Source organism: Pseudonaja textilis, chromosome 5, assembly GCF_049901715.1.
Source record: "Pseudonaja textilis isolate UNSWEBS1 chromosome 5, rPseTex1.2, whole genome shotgun sequence".
NCBI classification, from domain to species: Eukaryota; Metazoa; Chordata; class Lepidosauria; order Squamata; family Elapidae; genus Pseudonaja; species Pseudonaja textilis.
This window is the reverse complement of record NC_141994.1, coordinates 50,502,132-50,519,108: the sequence shown is the minus strand read 5'-3', so window position 1 is coordinate 50,519,108 and position 16,977 is coordinate 50,502,132. Positions and strand designations below refer to the sequence as shown.

The following is a 16,977-nucleotide window of genomic DNA, read 5'->3' as shown; positions in this document are numbered from 1 at the left end:
CTGTTGCTGCTGGCTCTGTACCTGCCCTTACCTTACCTTATTTTACCTTACTTATGTCCTTCTACCTTCTCTCTCTCTCTCTCTTTTTTTTTTTGCTACTCCATGCTTTAACTTCTCTCGTGTTCTATATTGTTTCCCGGACTATCCTTTTTTTGCAACTATTTCTAAATTGTAATGAAACTAAAACATTACTTGCTTTGTCATCCTGCTCTCACTACTTTTTGAAAATATTACTTTTTGGCACAACATTCATTATTTATGGCTATTGTGAGAAGGCTTCACACAATAAGCCTGATTGGAAGACTGACATCCCATAGCAGAAAGTACATGTATGGATTAGTGTGACACAAATTGCTCTTGGGTTGGGAAAAGAAAAAAGGAAAATGAAACAACTTACAACAGAATGAAAATGGGATTTAAGACACATCAATAAATGTTAAAGCTCCCCATCTATACCTGAGAATCAATGTTTATGTTGGACAGCAATATATATATATATATATATATATATATATATATATATATATATATATATATATATATATATATATAGTGTTTGTTTTCTTAAGTTTTCAGGGTACTTACATGTATGGCATTCAGCTTTGTTTGGGTATTTTCCCACATCATTGTAGTTGTGCTTTTAAAGTTGTAGCAACGTTTCAGCAGAATCTCATCTGCCAGCATCAGGCTTCTGTATTGTGTCCGTCTGATGGACACAATACAGAAGCCTGATGATGGCAGATGAGATTGTGCCAAACGTTGCTACAACTTTAAAAGCACAACTACAATGACTTAATGTGATAGAAGGCAGGACTTATTAAATGCATGGAGAGAGTTAACACAGTATTAATTTGATATCACTACTTTTGTAATGTTCTAGATCTGTTTACTCCTTTGAACTAGCTCTTCCAATCTTTTGAATCAAGGGCCCTGACAAGGCATCTCAAAGGCCAAATGTAACCCCTCAATCTGTGGCAGTTAAATACTGGACTGCATTTTTTCCCAGCGTGAGATGTAATACATGGAGACTTTCTGTGGTGCATGCTTGATGTGATAACCATGTTCAAACATTCAACTTTTTCTTAAAAATTTAGTAATGTGAATGCATAGCAATCTCCTTTTGGGAGATTCTCTTTTCAGGATCATGGCACTAAAGAAGAGATTTCCTATTTCTTCCCAATAGAATTATCTCCCTTCCCAAGATCTGCAGAACCAAATTAGCATTTAGGATTCAGTAAATGTTGGAATCACCATGGTCTTGCCAATTCCACTCACTTCAATTAGACTTCTCCTTTTTAATACATTTTTATTAAATTTTAGAAAAACTTGGACAAAAAGAAAAAAGAAAGAGTTGAAAAGAAAGAAAAATCAAATAGAAAGAAGATATGGTGTGATAAGAAAAAAGAAAGAAAAAATGGCTTTTATGGTAAACACATAAGAAAAAATATACCCAACTGTTACTCCAAAATTATCAATAATCTACATTATTTCTGTAAGTACATATATCCAGGTTTCTCCATCATCAGTGGTATCTATTCTTGATTTCAATTTGTTAATTGCTACTGTAATCTTCAGAATTTTGACCAACCAGAAATTTGGTTCATTCAACAAATTTTAAATCAATAGTTATATTGTTGATCCATTCAAAAATAGATGTTGTTTCTTGTGCCATTGTCTCAATATTTCACATTCAGAAAAATTAATGTCATATGAATGGATGAATTTGCATGCTTCAGCGATCCACATTAATATAACTTCCAAATAAATCTCTTTTCAAGACCACAGTGTTCTATTCTCCCATATCCACTGGATGAAAAACTAAGAGACTTTAGTTTATAGGAAGCTAACATTCTAGGTCAAACATAAAAGTACAATAAGGTCACCATCTGTGGGGTCATTAAAGAACAAGTTTACCTTAGATGACTCTATGTACCTTATGGGAAATTATTTTTTCAGTATTTTTGTATCCCAGTTATAACCTAATGACATGTGGCTTAGATATTTCTCTTATATGCATTGTTTATTTAGTTGTTTTTTTTAATCTGCAGGTATTTTGTTTTAGAGTTTCTGACTTGTTTACTGCTCTATAACATTACATAAGCACAAGCTGTACAGACACCAGATTTATTTCTAGAGCTAGCCAATCTCAAAGTGTGCAGTTCAACAGTCACATTGCACAATCATTGCTTTGCAATACCTAGTTACAGGCACATGATTACTTTACATGTTAAATTGAAGGACAAAATCATTTGAGGTCATTCAAAATAAATGGTCTGAAAGACAACACAAGTAATTTAAAACACAGGGCTTTTTAAAATAAAAATGAAAATTTGGCAGCCATAAGTGGGTTCACATCTTCTTAATCATGTATCTGAAGCAACCTTAATATGGTTCTCTTTATGACTAGTAATAATAAAAATAAAAATGGAACTGAAATGAAAGAACTTGTTATAACAGCAGAAATTATGGGGGGAAATTAGGGAAGATCAAAAATTAATCAGCATCAAGTGAAGATGAACTGCATGGTCTAGACCCATTCCTTGCCAATAACATCCTGCAAGGAGGGGAAATTGAAGAATGGTTAACATCTGAAAAAATCTACCTGATAATGAAAGATCCAGCAAAGGAGTCAGCACTAGGCAACTGTCCCAGCGTTCAGTTGAAAGCTTCTAACTGACAAGGTGATTTTGAAAAACTGCAAAGGAAGGAAAACCAACTTGGATGTAGCTTGGATTGATTACAAGAAAGTCTTTGACTCCCTGCAAGAGTGCAAAGATCAATGACACAATGGAAGATGTAGTTGCTAGTCAATGGTCATACATTGGGAAACTTTTAGTTACAAGACAGGAATCTTTCATGGACATCTCTTATCACCGCTATTGTTTGTTGTTGCACAGATTCCTCTGTCAATAACACTGAATACATTAGGTCATGCCTATCAAACATCAAAAACAACTGCCAGGTTATCCCACCTCTTTTATATCAATGATCTAAAGCTATGAGGAAAAACACCATCTGAAAGAGAGCCAGTGGTCAATACTGACTGTAGATATAGCCAAAATATTGCAGTGGAGTTTGACTGGACCAATGTGCCACCCTCATCAACAGAGTGGCAGCTTCCATGCTGAGTTGGGTTTTTCTGGAATGCTGACAAAGAGAAAAAACAGTGAAAACCGAAGGAATGAAGATGCCCTATGGAAATACCTCAAGAGTCTGGAGGAAGATAATCACTACAAATATTTGGGCATCCTTCAAGCTGATAATATTAAGCACACTGTAGTCAAGAAGATTATAAGTGAATACATCATAAGAGTGAAGAAGTTTTTAAAGTTCAAAGTCAGTGGAGTCATACCCTCAAGGTAATTAACATCACAGCAATTCCAGTCATAAGGTAGGTGGAAAAAAAACTGCCAAATCTATGCCATAATAGGCATAAAGCCAGTTGGGTGACTTTAAGCCAATCACTTGCTCTCAGCCCTAGGAAGAAAAAGCAATGCCAAGCCACTTCCAAAATTGGAGTCAACAATAAGAATAGAGTAGAGTGGAGTGGAGTGGAGTGGAGTGGAGTGGAGTGGAGTGGAGTGGAATGGAATAGAATAGAATAGAATAGAATAGAATAGAATAGAATAGAATAGAATAGAATAGAATAGAATAGAATAGAATAGAAGGAGGACCTTGGAGGTCTTCTAGTTGAACTCACTGCTTAGGAGGGAAACCCTATACCATTTCAGACAAATGGTTATCCAATCTCTTCTTAAAAACTTCCAGTGTTGGAGCATTTACAACCTCTGGAGCAGGGGTGGGATTCTACCAGTTCGCACCTATTCACTAGAACCAGTTGTTAACATTCTAAGCAGTTCGGAAAACTGCTTGTTAGAAGAAATTTACTGGCCTAATCCTGTAAGGAAGATAGGAAGGAAACATTCCTATGATAGGAAGGAAGCATTCCTATCCAGTTTCCTTACAGAAACTGCCTCTCCGTTAACCCTTATTACGTTCTTGGCAGGACTAGACTTCCTGTCTCAGAAATTTCTCTGGAGTATTTTTCCCCTCCTTTGCTGGTACCTACTATGTGGAGTGACCATTCAAAGTTACAATGGCACTGAAAAAAGTAACTTATTACCGTTTTTCACACTTATGACTGTTGCAGCAACCCCACAGTCATGAGAGGCCAGGGGAGGAGATGCGTGCCTCGATGTGAGTGATATTGAGTTGGCCATGCCCAGCCAATAACACGACCACCAAGCCATGCCCACCAACTTCGCCACCCCCACAGAACCGGTTGTTAAAAAATTTGAATCCCACCCCTGCTCTAGAGGCAAGTTGTTCCACTGATTAATTGTTCTAACTTTCAGGAAATTTCTCCTTCGTTCTAAGTTGCTACTCGATTAGATTCTACCCATTGCTTCTTGTCCTGTCCTCAGGTGCCTTGGAGAATAGCTAGACTTCCTCTTCTTTGTAGCAGTCCCTGAGATATTGGAACACTGCTATCATGTCACCCCTAGTTCTGTGTTTCATTAAACTAGACATAACCAGTTCCAGCAACTGTTCTTTATATGTTTTCTCCTCCAGTCCCCTAAGACACCCCCCAAAAAGTCTTTGCAATAGTGACTTCAAAAGTATGTTTGTTCCTTCCAACAACGCAAAGTAACTGCTGCTGAAATTTGAAGAGCTGACTCTTATACTAATTTTGTTTTAATTTAATAACCAATTTGATTTTATTTGATTTAATAACTAATTCAATTTAACTTACTTAGTAATTAAAGGATATTAATGAGTTTATATAGAACTTGTTAGCATGATTCTAAAACAACCTGATCAGGGCTTACCTAAGCCCAGGATGGAGGGCATGAATCTTGAAATTTGAATCTATTCAAATTTCATGTTATATTTAAAGGACACAGTAGGCAGGTTCATGCATGGCAGTTGCTGTGTGAGGCTGCAGACTCAAGCAAAAAATCTAGGTGCCACTGAAGAGCAGCAAATGTTCATTATTTAATTCCTTACTCCCCCCTCCTGTAGTATCTTTATTACGACAGAGGAGGGAGGGCCATAGGTCATTTTGATTTACAACCCAGAACAATTTGGCTGGATTTAGAATTTCCACTTAACTTGGAACAGAACCTGCTTGCTTCTCTGTTTGAGGCATCAAAAAGTTTTAGACACATATTTTGCTTACAATTGGGCTCACTCATAGTTTCTTTTATTGCAATGAGTGTTATGAATGCCAATTGTCATTTATGATTTAGCTCGTGTGTGAATCCAACCCTTGTAGATTATTCAGCTAATCAACTTTAAAACATAATGGTATATCATTATATAGAAACTTAATCAGTGCCCAGTTAATACTTTCATTTTTGTTTCTGTAACATTTCTTTTAGTTCCTCAAAGTTTCTTACTTTTTTTCCTTTGATATTATCTAAAAAGACAATGCATCAAAGAAGACTGGCAAGAAATGCAACTAAATCAGACTCCAAAACATAAAATATGATTTTTCCTTCATCTCTTAACATCAACAAAATATATCAGAGTTTCATTCCTTGTCATATTGTTTATCCTTTTGGAAAGAAATAGAGTTATTTATCTTTTGATGGTAATCGCCTTCATATTTTGAAATGAAGGGACTGTGTTTTCCTTCATATTTGTTTTACCTATGCACTTACAAGCTCTCTTTAGGAGGAATATAATAATGTAATATATACAGTAATATTACAATGTAATATAATAATATATAATAACAATAAAGCATTTAGAGGCTATCTGTTATTAACTTACTCTAACATGGTTTGGAAGGCAAAATAAAATACAGTAATAACCCAGACATCGGCGGGTCACTTTTGAGTATTTCTCTCCCTAGGGTTGGAAAGAACATTCTGCAGGGAAAATTAAATACCTGTTCTAGTCTTTCCATATTCCTGAGAAAAAAAAATTAGGTAGAGCTAACCTTTAAAAAGCCCACTCCCCCCCACCACTAAAAAAGAAGAAAGACTATGGATTTATTGTACCCAAACACACCAAAAACTTGTTTCTCAAAATACTTCCAAACTATCTTAAAATCTTTTCTGACCCTGAAACATTATAAATTCTTTCCCACAAGATGCATTTAGAATTCATTAGAATTCCTTCAGTGTTTATTTTGTCATATTTTTGAGTTAGTACTACACAGTCATGTCAGCCATCTTGAATTTTTTTACACTCACTTCTTTCCCCCATGGATGTCCTTGGTACTAAGTATTTTGCCATTTGTTCCACAAGGTGCTTTTTCAAGAAACAACTGGTTTTTCTTTGAAAATGTTTCACTTCTCAACCAAGAAGGTTCTTGGTATTTTAATATTAAGGCAGAAAATCCAATACACTCTAAATATTAAAATCTTCCAAGCCCAACCACCCCCAACATTAATATAATAATATATTAGAAGAACTAATTATTTTAGAACACACCAAAGGCTACTTAAATTAGCTAACCCACTCTTATATAAAATAAGCCCAAGGAAAAAAGAAATCTCATTTAAACAGATATAAAATTATTTAGTAGTATAAATATTCTACAGCAGTTGCTATCAACACTGGCTCTGCTGGATATAGAAATCTAGAACTAAACCCCACAGGTCTGCAAAGGGGCAATGAATGGCTTTTAAAATGAAGATAGGAATGGCAAGTGGGGGAGAGGGATCAACTCATGATGTCCTGTATCTTCCCATTTGTATAAAATATAGAAAAAGATGTTTTGCTTCCTGGGCTTTTTTCCAATAGCTGTCCTACAATTTCCATTACCAAAAATTCTGTCATCATAAAGGGATAATTTATTTATAATACAAGTGGGTGCTGATCATAATAGAATTGTACATTTTTCCCACAAGAACGATGCCATGCCAATTGAGAAATGGGGGAAGACTTTCTCTGTAAATGAATTCCTTAGAGTAGACACAGTCCATTGGGAAGTTTCACTCCGTGTGTTCCTAAAGAGCTGAGAAACTACAGAGTGGGGAAGTTTCCATTTATTGGACAGCAGAAAAAAACTATCACAATGTGATATGGTTCACATACTGTATTCAGCAATAAAGCATGATAAAATATAAAAACATAATAAAAACATCAATAGCTTCATGCTTGACACCATACCAAAAACACATTATAACTTAGTATGAAGTTTGCATTTCATACTGCAATATATGCATTTAGAGGTTAGTTTGTATTGATTGAGAAGAGCTTATATAGCCAAATCACAAAGTGTCTGAGAAGAATATACTTAATCCAAAAAATCCTTGTTGAATGGAATGAAGGAGGCGATGAAGGAACACCTATTCATTTCTTTAGCCATCTTTATATGCTGCTCCTGTCGTGACTGATTCTGAGCAATGTATTGAGCATTCTCAATACAATAAGGTGTTTTTTTTTTAAAAAAATACAAGAATACTAATTGGCCATGGGAGATAGCAAGAGACAAAAAAAGCTATTATTTGGACAGTAAGAGACTGTTAACTGAGCAATGACACTGAAAATTTCCATTGAACAATGAAAGGTGATGCTATCCAGTTTTGGGTGCATATTGCTGCCATAGCAACTTTCAGAAAACAGATTTTTGAAAAATGACCATATGTGAAACCTAAATGTGCAATCTCTGTACTGATTACAAGAAGAAGAACAAACAGGTAAGAACAATGGGTAGTTTTATTATTTATTTTGTTAGATTTAGAAGATCAGCTGACTTCTAAATTACTCTGCTCAACTTATAATAATTAACCAGCTTCTTCAATTACACCCAGAAGGAAACAGGCAACTAATTCAACTTGTGGTGCATCAATTGAACATGAGTTTGTTGAGGTGTGACCATGCTGATGCATTTTGCACCAGCTGTATCTTCCAAGTGGCCTTCAAGTCATCTCCATTTAACATTTAAAGAATACTCAAGGACTGCCTTTGAAGAGATACAGATATTAACCAGATATTTGGAAGGCCTCCAATTCCAGGTAACTGGGCTTTCCTGGTGTCTGTTACATTTAGACAAACTATTACATGATCAAATGGGTTTTATTGTATATCAGGCTCAGAGTAGATATGGGGTTAATCATATTTAATCCTTTTTCACATCTCTTCTTTCTTCAAATCACCTGCTTGAGCAGTCACAACCATGTAGAAAGAATAAATTTGAAGATGTAAAAATAACAGAGAAAATATTAAATTCTCCCCATCACCTCTAATTCTTGTTAGATGGAAAATCAAAGGTTGATTTAATTCAACAATGAAAGAGTAGGGTGGAATTACTTGTGATTAATACTATATGAAGTTTGAGACTTTCTTTCAGCTTCATTAAATACATAAAACATACACATAGCCCTTTCTCATTTGCACAGTCCTGATTAAAAAAATCTTTGAAATGGACCAAAGTATTAGAGATAGAGAAAATCATCATAAAATACAGGGCTTTAAAGACAGCTTTAAATACCAGGGTTGAACTACCATTCTATGCAGGAGTTATTTCATAGAATCAACATCAGATGGTCCAAGACTAGGGTCTATTGTAACTATGTTGCAGGATGTTGTAGTAGGAGCATATTATGGTGCCCCTGAATGAAAAATTAGACAAATAATCCTGGCTATTTGGTAGTGCTTGCAATGCAATTTGTCAGTGATACTTTTTCCCCATTTCTCTGGCATTAATAGAAGAGTGACAATATTTTCTGGCATTTTCCATGAAATTACTTTTGGATCTGCTAGTATTATAACCTACAAATGACTTCAGCAGATTTATGACTGAAGAATGGTTGATATTGATACCAGATTCAGGTCCATGCAACACTGGAATGATCTGTGCAAATGTCTTTGTGTTACAGTTTTATTAGTCATCATTTGGTAAAATAAAATTCATTGTTTTGCTTCATTTACCATCTTGGCTTTAATATTTTTGCAACAGGCATTAATGTGTTTCTATATTGATTTCCACAAAGTTCTGATGTTTGATAACTGGGCAAACATTCTTATGTCTGATGTATTTAGTTGCAAGTTTTCTAAGGCAGAGGTTCCCAACCTCCAGTCCTTGGACCAGCATTGGGCCATGGCATGCCAGAAACCGGGCTGTATAAACAAGTGAAGCCCCACCTGTGGGATACAGGCAGTGTGTGAAACCACTCCCCCTCCTGTCCATGGAACCGGTCCCTAGTGCCCAAAAGGTTGGAGGCCACTGTTCTAAGAAACCCTTCCTGCCTGCTTGTTTTCCAAACCTTCTTTTTTAAATTTCAAGAACTTGTATTGAAACATATTTGTTCTCTTTTTGATTGTTTTACTCTTGTCCCTGGACTTAGAAAATTATTTTTATCATCTTTTTCCAAATGTCAATGTATTTCTTCCTGGTTTTCAGTCTTAAAGTACAACACTGAAGACATAAATTAAAACTCGGAGATACAGAAAGAAGGATTTGAGCAATGCTGTGCATATGCAAGTATGAATAACCTTATTTGTCCATTTGTACACATATTCTAACTCTAGTATCTTAGGATCACATTCACAGTGCTGAAATTGGATGGCAAAATGACTGGTTTTCAGTGGACTATTTGGGAGGCTGACAGTTTGGTGTAGTAGTTAAGGCAACAGGCTAAAACTCAGGAAACAATGAGGCATAAAGCTAGCTGGTTGATCTGGGGCCAGTCACTGTCTCCCAGCCTTAGGAAGCAAGCAGTGGCAAATAACTTCTGAAATCTTTACAAGAATATTTCATGGACTAATCTGTGCAGTTGCTAGGAATCCAAATTGACTCAAACCTGCCCATCCACCCTCAAAAAGAGCTTGACAGAGGAAATGGATATATATGGGAGGCAAATCATTTTCGTTATTGAATCTGTATTACTGGTCCATGTTCCTTAGAACAATATGGTTTGCCTCCAAGAAGCTTCAAACTAAAACCATAGACCTCACAGTCTTGACTTAACACAGAACGTAACGGGCATAAACAAGAATATAGTATCTTATCTCCAGAAGATGAAGGGTATCTCGATAGTGCAATGAAATACCAAAGCTTCCTGTACTGCTTCATGGCCTTTCAACTTGTATCCTATCTCTTTGAATATTATTTAAGAAGTGGATAACAGAAGTTGGATAAAAAAGAAAGTGGATATGAGGGGGGTGTAAATGATGAGTTCACATCATTAAATCTCTGTCTGAAGTGATATGCATATATATTGGTCAATTAAGAAATACACTCATTTTCCTTAGGCAAAAAAGAGTCAAACATGACACAATCTATATTCAAGGCAAATATGATATCATAACTATCACATCCTTATGATCTAGTAGGTAGGTTATCATTATATTTAGAAGATAGTTTAGTCCTTAAAATAGCAAATATCTTGATATATTAACTACCTGCTACAAACAAAGAATGAAATGTCTATAGGGATTAGAAGTGAATAGCCTGTACTACAAAGTACTAGGTAGGTAGTACCCATATATGAGGTCATAATATTTCATTTTCATTTTAATATGAATTCACATCTTCCTGAAAACATGTAAATAAGAATGCAGTTATCTCTGCATATCCCTTGGCAGTCCAACCAAACTGGTTGGCGATTCCTGCCAGTTTGGTGTCATCTGCAAATTTGTTGAGTTCTCCATCTATACCCTCATCCAAATTTTTTCATGGTGTGTGTGTGTGTGTGTGTGTGTGTGTGTGTGTGTGTGTGTGTGTGTTTGTGTGTGTATGCGTGTGTGTGAAGTTATGTATATTTAGGTTTTTTTTAAAAGAAAACAATATGGATCTTACAAATAATTATATAAATTAATTTTTTTGTCACAAATATAGAAAGAGTGAATGAATCGTCCCATCTTGTTCTCACTCAACACAGAAATGATCAGCTCAATTTTAGACACACTGTGTGAAGACCTAACTCACTGGAGAAGACACTAATACTTGGAAAAGTGGAAGAAAAGATAAGAAAAGCAATTCCATCTGAATTATTAGAAGACCTGAAAGACTTGACTAGGCACAAGTTGTCATGGGGGTGGTAATCTATCTATATTGTTGCTAGGAGTCAAAAATGACTTGGTGGTACCTAATCAATTAAACAATCATGTCTGCCTAAGTTCCAAAACATGTTCACCTTTATTGCGAATGTCTACTAACTAGACCTACTGTGTAATATTATCCAGAAATAGAAATATTTCTCCTCCTTTTCCAAACTGAAGAATTAAACCAACACAGAATGCAGCTGTTCAATTAATCAAAGCCCTTTATTTATTTTCATATGACAATAGCCAGATTTGCACTCTTACTTTCAAAGACATATCAGAGATGCAGTCTTGGCTAGAGAAAGGAAAACCTTATATTTATTTATATTTGAAGCACATGACTATTTTTGTGCTGTGGAAAAGTAATGTATACAAAAGCCAAATAATGTTTCCCATGTTACTTTTTTTCTAGAAAGAAAAATGTAAGGACCCAGCTAGGAAATAGCCAGTGAGATGACTTGGCAATGGCTCGTAAGATGACAGGTGACAGGGCTATCATACAAATAAACAAAAGTCCATGTGAAACAGATTTGTCCTTAAGGGTTAGCAGTCTCTGCACTAGCTGAAGCACATCTCCACAGGATTCATTTTGGTTGACTTTTAGTCTTATAGAATAGAATAGAATAGAATAGAATAGAATAGAATAGAATAGAATAGAATAGAATAGAATAGAATAGAATAGAATAGAATAACAGAGTTAGAAGAGACCTTGGATGCTTTCTAGTCCAACCACCTGCTCAGGCAGGAATCCCTATTCCATTTCAGACAAATAATTGCCCAATCTTTTCTTTAAAACTTCTAGTGTTGGAGCATTCAGAACGTCTGGAGGCAAGTTGTTCCACTGATTAATTGTTCTGTCAGGAAATTTCTCCTTAATTCTAGGTTACTTTCCCCCTTGATTAGTTTCTACCCCTTGCGTCTTGTCCTGTCCTCAGGTGCTTAGGAGAATAGCTTTACTTTGTCTTCTTTGTGGCAACCCCTGAGATATTGGAACACTGCTATCATGTCACCCTTCTTTCCACTAAACTAGAGATACCCAATTCTAGCAACTGTTCTTTATGTTTTAGCCTTCAGTCCCCTAATTATCTTTGTTGCTCTTCTCTGGACTCTTTCTAGAGTCGTAACATCTTTTTAACATTGTGGTGACCAAAACTGAATGCAGTATTCCAAGTGTGGTCTTACCAACGCATTATAAAGTGGCATTAACACTTCATGTGATCTTGATTCTATCCAGTGGTGGTATTCTACCAGTTTGGCCCAGGTCTGCCAAGCCAGTAGCGCTGATGAGCAGCGGAGACCAAACCAGTTCTCCCCGTCACTTTGCTATTGGGCCCACCACCAGCCCGGGCTCCCATAGTCACCTTTATTCCCTGCTTTTGAAGCGTGACTGCTTTGCGCAGCACAGCAGAGTGCCGTGTGAGTGCAAGCTTGCAGGCTTGCAGGAGGTGAGTTGGAACGCCTCTGGGCCTGTGCAAAGTGCATGTTTGGTGCACACACGCAAAGTGTGTGCACGTGCGCAAAGCACACCAACCAAGCCACACCCACCAAACAGGTGGTAAAAATCTTTGAATTCCACCACTGATTCTAACCCTCTGTTTATGCAACCTAAACCAGGGTTGGCTTTTTTGACAGCTGCAGTACACTACTGGCTAATATTTAAGTGATTGTCCACTAGGACTCAAGATCCCTATACCACTACCTATACCAGCAGCCGCCAACTGGTGGGCCATGAAATAAATTTGGTGGGCCACAGAGAAATCTCACCCCCAGAACACCCCCTCAACAATTAATCCAGGCTGTGCAAAAACACAAGGCTGCACCGCCTACATGGCCCAGGGGAACCCTCCCTGCTCACTTACTCCTTACCTGGCAAACTCGCCTGCTAAACTGCTATTTTTCCTTTTTCTGACCATTATCTGTTCTGCTATGCTGGGAGATTTAGGTTAGCTAGGAAGCAGGAAATGGTTGGATTTCTTGCTTTCTAGCTAGTCTTTAGATCTTCGGCTCTGCTACAGTACAGCCGAACCTCCCTTAGGACTGAAGGTTTGCTTGAAAGCAAATTCAGTGCAGACTCACGGCAAGCAAATTTTATGTGACAGACTGAGCTAGCCGATGGCAGATAGATAGATCTCTGAATGAATCTGTGAGTCTGTGAGCAACTCAATCTGTCTGCCTGCTTTGCCTGATTTTGGATAAAAGTTGCTCTTTTTTTATAAAATATTCAATATTTATATAAATATTTATAGTATTTACATACAAGCCATGCCCAGCCAGTCACATGACCATCAAGCCATACCCACAAATTAGGCCATGCCCACAGAACTGGTTAGTGGTCCCTGAGCTCCAAAAGGTTGGGGACCCCTGATCTATACTGTACCTGTGCATTTGGTTTTTCTTGCCTAGGTGTAGAACCTTACTTTTTTCACTGTTGAGTTTCATTTTGTTAGATAGCACACAATATTCAAGTCTTAAGATCCTTCTGTATCTTAAGCCTATCTTCTAGAGTGTTGGCTATTCTTGCCAGCTTGGTGTCATCTGCAAATTTGATGAGTTCTCCATCTATCCCCTCATCCAAATTTTTATGGGTTATTTTCAAATTGCTGGTCCGTGGTCTTCAGTAGGAAACCAGACATGTTATGATTTACAGCTGAGTGATACTGTAATTTTTTCCAGTGAAGCTTTTGAGATATTACCTTATTTCCCATGCTTTTTTTCTCCAAAATAAATCTCTTTTGCAGATTATTTCTGTAAGGATTTGAGAGCATAATGATCCAACCCTCTAGCTCTCCTTCAAAATTCTGTTTCCCAAAACATATTAAAAATATGTTTGGGATAACAGAAGTAGTGAAGTCTAATCCAGTGATTGGCCTTATTAGCAAATAAGTTACCACTTTTATTCCAGCTGTTATTATCTCTAAGCAATCTCAAACATTTATTCTTGCCTGAGAAAAAGTGCATACATTTTCTGCAAAAGATCATGTCCTATTTAAAATTATTAACCTGAACTAGTGAGCAATGTTTTTTTAATTAAACCCATAAATCAGTTTTATTGTTCTCTATATAACAGGAAATGTCAGGTCACAATAGGCCAAGTTTTGTACAAATAGTACTTTATATTCAATACTCTTGTCTATTGAACAGACAAGTTTACAATAGTATGCATTCTGTTTTTAAGCAGAAGACTTTAACTACACATTAGCTTTCTGTGATATTAACAATTGTTTTAAGTAAGACTCCCAGTTTTCTTATATAACAGCTTATTGTTTTGGGCTAAATTTTTATTGTATGTTATTTTTATTTTAACTTATTCTTTGAACAGCAATTTAAATTCTTATAAGCTTTTCATTTTAATTAGTTTACTTGTGAGACTTATGTGATTTTTAATTTCAGTAATGGCAATCAATTGTCTGTTTAAACTTTGTGAATCCATCTAACACATTGTTCCCACTGCCAACAGCAGTTATCATTCTAGCTTTCCTATATAATAGCAGAGGAAGTGTGGGGGTGTGGGGTTGACTAAAAATTCAAGTAATGGATTTAATGAAAATTGCATTTTCACATTTCTAAGCAAACATCATTTATCCTTTTTCATAATGAGCATTTTACTCCTCCATTTTTAATCACTGCAATAATTAATTAAAACAGAAGACCAGTTGAGAGAAAAGTGTTTTAATCAGTGCTATGCAGAAAGAAAAAACTGAGATATAGAAAGATTTTTATTTCTAAGAAAGATTTCATTCATTTTAATAAAAAATGATGTTTTGACACTGTTTCAAAAGAGTAAGGCATGTAGAAGGAATTCTTATGGAAGAATTCTTATGTCCTTGAGTATATTTAGTAATGAGGTAGGCAATGTTGTGTGTTATCATGTCTTTTCTTGCAAATACAACTGGCTCTCCTGGACTCTGCAGCTGATCAGGGTTTTGGCATTCAATTGAATCTCAACCATCCTGTGATTATTTTTTTTCTTAAGACCTTCTATTACTGTTAAGGGGGAAATCTGCCCTTGAGCTATTGTTAGAGATTTCTCCTTGGAGAAATTATTCACCTAATTTCATCATCCAGTTCAATATAGAGTTTTAAAAGGTTGTTTATGCTAAATTCTCTTCTTAACACTGCAAGATCCAATCTGGGTTGATCACCAGAACCAGAGATTTACTCTTCCGAGCTTTTGGATTGTGCTAGAGAAGTCATCTTCAGGAAACTTGTCTCTAGCAGTGTGCTTTGGGCTACTCTATGAGTTGTACTTATGTGGTACCTTCCTATTGGTTGATTGATGGGTTGATGGCCATCGATTGGATGTTGTTTCCTTGTGCTGCCAGATCCTTAGCTCCTAAGCACCTAGCTATCTTTGTACCTGCAAAACCAACGATCTTAGTAGTTGCAACATTGAATGTATGTCCTTGTTTATTGCAATACGAGGCTACCAGTGAGTTCAGATCTTCTCATTTGACTGCTTGCTTGTGTTCTTGTAATCTCTTCTTAATCTGTAAAAAGGATTAACCTTTAATCCTTACATTGATCTGTAATTTACACATTTATCTTTAATCCACAAGTTTTCCCCCTTAAAATTATGATCAATTTCTTCTATTGTCCTTGAAAAAGATAGGAAGCTACACCTTTTTCCTGTTGCAACTGAAATAAATAATGGGATCAATAGTGGGATGATTTTCAGTGCACTTATATTAAGAAGATGTTCTTCTCCACTCAGTTATTGCTTCCATATTCCCCTTCTAAATTCCATCCCTAGAAAGTCTATATTTCTTTTAGCCCCAAAAGATTAAAAAAAATCAGGCATGTTGATAGGGATTAAAGAAGAAATAGGGGTGACAGGATAGCAGTATTCCAGTATTTGAGGGGCTTCCACAAATAAGAGGGGGTCAACTTATTTTTCAAAGCACCCAAAATCTAGACAAGAAACAATGGATGGAAACAAATCAAGGAGAGAAACAACCTAGAACTAAGGAGAAACTTCCTAACAATGAGGGCAATTAACCAGTGGGACGGCTTGCCTTCAGAAGTTGTGAAGTTGCCTTCATCACTGGAGGTTTTTAAGAAAAGACTGGACAACCACCTATAGGGCTCCTGCTTGGACTAGGATGGTTGGACTTGAAGTCCTCCAAGGTCCCTTCCAGCTGTATCCCAACTGATTGGTTTTATTATTCTTTTAAATGAGATTGCCATGATTTGTCACAACTTGTTTTTGAAAGTCTTTGATTTCTAAAGGAGTTTGCTTATGACATTCTTGCAGTGCAAAGTTTGGACACACAAACCCAAGCACCACATATAACACCACCTGGGTAGAAGAAACATTCAGTACCACCTGCTTCTGTGGACATAACTGATAGACCCACGCATCATGTTTTGGCAACCTAGAAGTTTTACCTCAGGCAATAAAGACCTAAGAGCAGCTGGAGAGAGGAAAGAGCAGAGATAGAAAGTTTTCTTTTTAGAAATAAGAAGAAAATCTGTCCAAGAATACAATCCATGAAATGAACTATGGAATGAAAATGAGCAGTTTCATACATTTCATGGCTTCATTTTCTCTGTGCAACTCTTAATTGTTTCCTAGTTTATTCCAAGGAAAGTTTATTCTGGGCTATGATAATATTAGAGAAAAATATCAGTTTAGTGTCAGTGACATCATAAATTTTCACCATAACACTCAGAGATGAAAGGGGAATAAATTGATATTTCTTTGTTGTATTTTACTGCTCTTCTTTCTAGAAGAAAAGAAAATCCAAGAAAGGAGTATTGATCCAAAAGGCATTTATAGCACCCAAAAAAGTAAGTGCAGTGTCAATAGTGTTGTAAAAAAGGGGGTTATTGGGAAGTTGTATTCCACAAAAGAATGGTAGTCATGACAGTACTCTAAACAACACATTGGCTTTTGTTTCCTTTTTGGTTTCAAGTAAGCCCTCCCACACCCACATTTAAGCAAAGAAGATAGACTATTAAGTTATAAGTCAATGTATA

General features: G+C 36.2%; 2 long non-coding RNA genes across 4 annotated transcripts in view; one reads left to right on the top strand and one right to left on the bottom strand.

Moving 5' to 3' along the window:
- LOC148125647 (uncharacterized) overlaps nt 1–4,945 on the bottom strand; it is a 63,075-nt gene extending 58,130 nt beyond the window's left edge. Inside the window, exon 1 of the long non-coding RNA XR_015743898.1 lies at nt 4,830–4,945. This is a non-coding gene — a long non-coding RNA (uncharacterized LOC148125647). The remainder of the gene's footprint in view (nt 1–4,829) is intronic.
- LOC113435725 (uncharacterized) lies at nt 3,009–11,075 on the top strand. 3 transcript variants are annotated; one of them, XR_015743895.1, is made up of 5 exons: nt 3,009–3,391; nt 7,767–7,970; nt 8,998–9,170; nt 9,359–9,439; nt 10,796–11,075. It is a non-coding gene; the product is annotated as an uncharacterized LOC113435725 (long non-coding RNA). The 3 variants fall into 3 exon arrangements; XR_015743897.1 differs by lacking the exon at nt 8,998–9,170; XR_015743896.1 differs by lacking the exons at nt 7,767–7,970; nt 8,998–9,170.
- The last annotated feature ends 5,902 nt before the right edge of the window (nt 11,076–16,977 follow it).